Source organism: Trichosurus vulpecula, chromosome 2 (assembly GCF_011100635.1).
Source record: "Trichosurus vulpecula isolate mTriVul1 chromosome 2, mTriVul1.pri, whole genome shotgun sequence".
Taxonomy (NCBI): Eukaryota; Metazoa; Chordata; class Mammalia; order Diprotodontia; family Phalangeridae; genus Trichosurus; species Trichosurus vulpecula.
Genome location: NC_050574.1, coordinates 232,759,275 through 232,765,274, shown reverse-complemented (window position 1 = coordinate 232,765,274; position 6,000 = coordinate 232,759,275).

Sequence of the window (6,000 nt, the reverse complement as noted above, 5' to 3'; positions counted from 1 at the left end):
ATTCTGCATGGGGAAGTCTGCACATGCTTAGGGTAGACAACCCCCTAACTCACCGACAGGTTCAAGACCCTCAGTTACCCTCATCCTCATTTAGCTCATCTGCTGAAATGGTTTACTAGGGTGTGGCCAGTGTGCATACTACAGAGTCTTGACAGCCACAGGTGAGAGTTGGGTGACAGGTGGACACCAAAGGTGGATGAGCCAGGTTGGAGCCAGATCATGAGGGCTTTAAATGCCATAGGAGCCATTATTTTATCTTAGGGACCCCAGGAACCAAAGTTGCCATTATTTGCTGCCTATATTTGATAGGTTCACTTTGGTTCCTCACATCTTCACAAGTGGTACAGATTAGCTAGGAATCATCATATAAGTGAGGGTTAGGAAGGTACACAAACAGCCATACTTACAAACTCAACTGTTTAATGAGGCTGCAGTAGAATGCCGATCTCTATGAGATGCCAATAACTTCCCTTCTGAGCTTATGAATTAGCCAAAGTTGTGGGCTATGTCCACCAGTATTAAAACAAAATCCATGCAGTTAAATCTAGGGGAGGCTCCATCTGACCCCCCATCTTGCCTTTAAACTCTTTTATATGTACTCTCCTGTCTGAGTGAAACAGAGAGATCTAATATTGGAGATTGTCCAAATGGCTTCAGGTCATGGAGGACTCTAGTGGCTCTTACAAGACATTGTTTGGACCTAAGGAAGAAGTGATATAGAACCACAGAGTTAGAGCTAGAAGGGAACTTGGAAGCCATCCTATACAACATTCTCATTTTACAGATGAGGAAACCGAGGCACAAAGGAATGAAATTGACTTCAGCTGGGACAGCCATCAGAGAGAGTTCTGTACTCTCATCGAGAACAGACTAAATTCTGGATTGTCTGGCATCAGGTGACTTGGAATTGTTGACAATTGAGTTGATTCGCTGTACAGTGTTTGTGCTTCTGCTTCTAGCCACCAGCAAAGGCATGTTTCAAGGAGGGTGAAGGAGAAACTCAAGCAAATATTGTATCTAGAGGGCAGCCTTGATTAGTTTTCATAGGGACTCATCTCTTTCAAGTCATCTATTCAATATTTATTCAAAGCAGCCCCGTCTAGCCATGAAGTTTCCTTCCTTTCAAAACAATTCTGTGACTTCTTTTGGGTCACACTTCAAATTAAGATTTACTGTGTTCCCAGACAAGTTTTTAGCCTGTTATGGCAAAAATGGAGGCAATAGAGAGCCACTCATCCAATGTGTCATTTTAAACATGGTAGGCCAGCCGAGGGTGGCAGCTTTATTTATCACTTCATATTAGCTCAAGTGCTAGTCAATGGAATTGCCTGCTTGGCCAGGCTCACAGGGAATAAGTGTGTTGTTGGTGCTGGACCTCCCAGCAGCTCTGTGATATTGAATTATGAAAAGATTAGACCAGGTTTCGGGAAGGATTTTTTGTTTGTTCCCTCCACACTCCACCAAGTTTTGGGGGTAAGACCTGAAAAAGAGGGAAATCCCCCAAAGGCAGGTACTGAAACTCCATCACCTGATGCTTATTTGAAAAAGGGTTTGGTAACTTGTGCTCCCTTCTCCTGTAATATTTATAAGATCCAAAGGTATCAGATAAATAAGTAATGGTATATTCTCGCTGGAGATGGATTCGTTAGCTTAAGACCTCAAGTCCCAACCACAAGTGAAGTGCACCTCTCTGACATTCATAGAGAGACAGTCCACTTTATAAACTGTAAGATTCCATTTCCCGACCTTGGGGAGTTGAAGATCACATCTCTATAACAGCTATACTGGCGAATTTCTTAGTCCTGATGTCTTTTTCTCTGTGTACCTGTGCCATGGAAAATTCAACAGGTCAATAATCAGCGGGTTTCCTGGTGATAATCACACAGAATGATAGGCTCATAGTGAGTAGAACTGGAAAAGCCTTAGAGATCAAGCCAACCCAACTCTTTCATTTTATAGACAAAGAGATTGAGGCGCAGAAAGAAGACATGTTTTTAAGTTCCAAAAGAATTGTCCTACTCCTGCTAGATTTCTTATTCTCTTGACTTCCAGGGCATGCCCTCTCCTAGTTCTTCTACCTTTCTGACTGCTTCCTCTCAATTTCTTTTATCAGATCATTTCTCACCCACTTAACCATGGGGCTCCCCCAAAGCTGTGCATCGGGGCTTCTCTTTCTACAAACTCTCTCTCAACTTCAGAGGTTTCAATCCTTACTTCTATGTAGATGACTCCTCACTCTAAATATCCACCTCTTTCCCACCAAAGCCAACCTTCTTCCTATGTAGAAGGTACCACCATATTTTTAGTCGAGCAGAAAGCTTCTCAACCTTGGAACCATCTTTGATTCTTTCCTCTCCCTCAGCCCCCACAACCAATCCTTTTCCAGTTCTTACTGATTTAATTCCACATCTATCTTGAATCCTATACCTTCTCCCCATTCACACAGCCAACCATCTAGTTCAGGCTCTCATTATCTCTCACCTAGACTGTTGAAATAAGCCTCATAATTGGTTTCCCTGCTTCCAGTCTCTTCCCAATCCAATCCATCCTCCACACAGCTGCCAAATTAATATTCCTAAAATATAGATCTCTCTACATCTGTTCAAAAATCGTCAATGGTTCCTCTTTGCCTCTTCACCCTGGCGTGTAAAGCCCTCCACAGTCTTTGTCCCACCTACATTTCCAGGCCTATTTCCAATTACTCTCCTCCATGTACACTAGACTCATATTATTCCCCTTCATGTACTCTGTTCCAGCCAAAATGACCTACTAGCTGTTCATCAAACTGTTTTTCAGAAGTTTCAGCAGGACCTCAAATATCTCTTGCCCCTTGTACCATTTTGATAATTTTCTAAAGGCCCGTGCACCTAAAGGGAAAACACCATCCATCTGTTTCTGATTGACTTTCATTAGATCACCAAAATGTTAACCTCCAAGAATGGGGCTGTATCTCAGAAATCTTATGAGCTTTTTAAAAATTTTTATTTTGACCTACAATATTGGATTTTGTCAGAGTAAAATGAAACTGATCTTAAACGCTAGGTATATTGCCATGTATGTTACTCAAATAAAGTGAATCAAAACATTTCTCCACCACCTCCCCAACACTGAACCATTTTGCTATGGAATCCTGCTGGCCATTAAAAAAAACAAACAAACATGGCTCTGATGTAGGCTTCCTGATGTCCCTCAAAATAGGCTGGGGGGAGGGGGGATTGAGGAAACCATCAAATGAATGCCCTATTCTCTGTCATGCCTCTTTCCCTCTAGCTTTCTCTTTGGTGGAATTTCTCTTTCTTGTTGCCAAGTGGCCTGTTTGTGATCGGACATATGGGACAGGTAGGGTAAATGGAAATGAAGGTGTTTTGCAAGTTATTAGGAGAGAAGGCCCTGAGGTCTGGCTTTATAATGGCTTTCTTCTACCAGCCATCTTCAACAAGCTACATACCTTTCCTAAACCTGCAGCCTCTGATTTTATAAAATAATAAAAAAGAAAACTCTAGAAAAGCTATCTAAAGAGTCTTAATTTTTCCCTTATAGCATAAAGCAATATGTGAGGGTGGCCTTTTTGACCTTTAGGGGTTGGATCAGATGATTTTCCACATGGCTTATTGTAGAAGGTTTTATTGCACAATCACTCCACAGATTCCACCAACAATTTAATTGCCATAAAAATCACTAACATATGGGGCAGCTTTTAAAAATCTCCACCCACCATATAGATTCTCTTCTCATATGACCACCCTGCTCCTGCAGGATGACTTTTCACCTCCATACACCTCACCATTGGAATGAGTTATGACCTTAGGGTCTTACTGATGTTATCAGATGTGGATCAACTTGAGTGTGGAGATAAGTTCTGTCATCATGCCCTTTAGAGAACAGCTTTAGTCTACATGGCCTTTTGGGGTGTGTGTGTGTGTGTGCGCGCGCGCGCGCGAGTGTATTTTCAAATCTTGACTTGGCTATTTACTACTCATGTGACCTTGGGCAATGAACAAATGAATGGATGGACAGGCATTTGTGCCTTCTATATGCCTACTACTACACTAGGTGCTACAGATAGCAAAATCAGAAAGGCTCTGAATTAAAAGAATTTATAATCTAACAAAGGGAGACAATACATATAGGAGAATTATGGTCAGGAAAAGAAGTGATGGTCTGGGGAGTCACAGAGATTTTGAAATGAGAGAGAGGAGTGTCAATAGTCATACACTTTCCAATGATAATGGAATAGGATGGAATTAAATTAGATAGAAAGCATGGTCGGGAGCTCACTTCATATAGTGAGTTAGATAAGTATGCATTCATTCACTTGCAAATCCAGACAGCTCAGAAAATGGTAGACATGAGCTATACCTAGGCTTTGTTATACAGAGTTCCTTGGAAATAGTAAGGGGCTGGGACAGAACCAGGGAGAGAAGTCTAACTCAACTGCCCCTCCCAGGGTTGAATCCAGATCCATGAAAGCCCAGGGTCCCTTGTTGGGAGGGAACCTTGTCTCACAGGTTTATGGGTATGCATTAATTCATACATTAGGCTCCTGTCATGTTTTGGGAATCAGTGTACAAAGATTTTAGGAGATAGGACTGTGTAGCCTGATAGTTTGCACAGAAAAACCATTAGAAGAGGCTTTTGTGCAGATATCTTGATATGGTGAGAAGGAAGGAGAACAGAAGGCACGGGTATAGAGAAAAGGGATTTTGGAAGCCCTGAGCGTAGAGTGTGTCTCCTTATTTAGTGTCAAATGAAGTCAGGGGCCAGTTCTGTTCCTAGTCATAAGTTACCAGAAAGTAGCTGGGCTGGGAAGAATGACCTGTTCCACCCTGTCTGAAATAGGTCTGGGTACCAGCCTCCTTCTGCTTTCCCTTTGGAGGAAGTCAGAACCCCAAAGAGTATAAGCACAGAAAAGAGAACAGATCAAGGAAATACAGAAGGACCCAAGATTTGAAGGGAAGAGTCAAGATAGATGTGAGTAAGTCCTTATGGTCAGCTCTGGGAACCACAAAACTCTTCCTCAATCTGCCTTTAGCTAACTCTCAGTTACTGTATCATCTGCCTCATGGACTTTAGAACTGGAAGGCACCCCCTCACAGAATGCCAGGGACTCTTTATTGACTCTAGGATACCATACAAACTCATCAGCCTCACATTTCAAATTCTCCACTCCCCAGCTCCTGCTTACCTTTCCAGGCTTATTTTTTATCTCTCATCTCCATTCATTCTATATTCCAGCCAAACTCACCTACAGTTATTCTCCAAGCTTAGTATTCAGTACCATACCACAGGCTGTCTATTATGCTTTGCATGCACGCCTTCCTTCATCTCCACCTATTACAATCCTTAGCTCAGGTGCCACCTTCCTTTCTGATGTCTCCTCCCTCCTAGTAGTTGTTTCTTCCTTCCTCCTCTACTGAGCTTGTTATTTATTTAATTGTGCAACTGATTTACTTCTGTAGTAGAATGGAAGCACCCCAAAGGCAGGAAATGTTTTGTTTCTGTCTTTCTATCCCAAATACCTGCATAGAGTAGGCTTTTAATAAACATTTTTCTAAGCTCAATTCTAGCTTCAACCAAATTTCATCAGCGAACCAGCAAAGCAGACTGATAAAGAATGGTCAGACAGGTAGGAAGGAAGGAAAAAAGGGGAGGGCCTGATTAGCAATGTCATATGTTGTTGTTGTTAGCCCTCTGTTCTCAAAGAAGACCGATGACATCAGGAGAGTGATGTCTTGACTTACAAGTGAATTAGATTTAAGTGAGGTAGGGCTGTGCAAAGTCATCAGCCTCACTCTTTCTTCCAGAGTCATTGGAATCCAGTGGCAAGACGTAGATCAAGATGATCAGCAATGGCCGCAGATGCAATCAGGGACTTTGGCCTTTTTAAACTGAGGTCTTTCCCAGGTCTCAGGTTGACTGAGGCTACACCCGTTCAGGAATTAAAGGCCAGGTAAGAATTGTAGAACAGTCAAGAAGGATGAAGAACAGACCACTGGATTC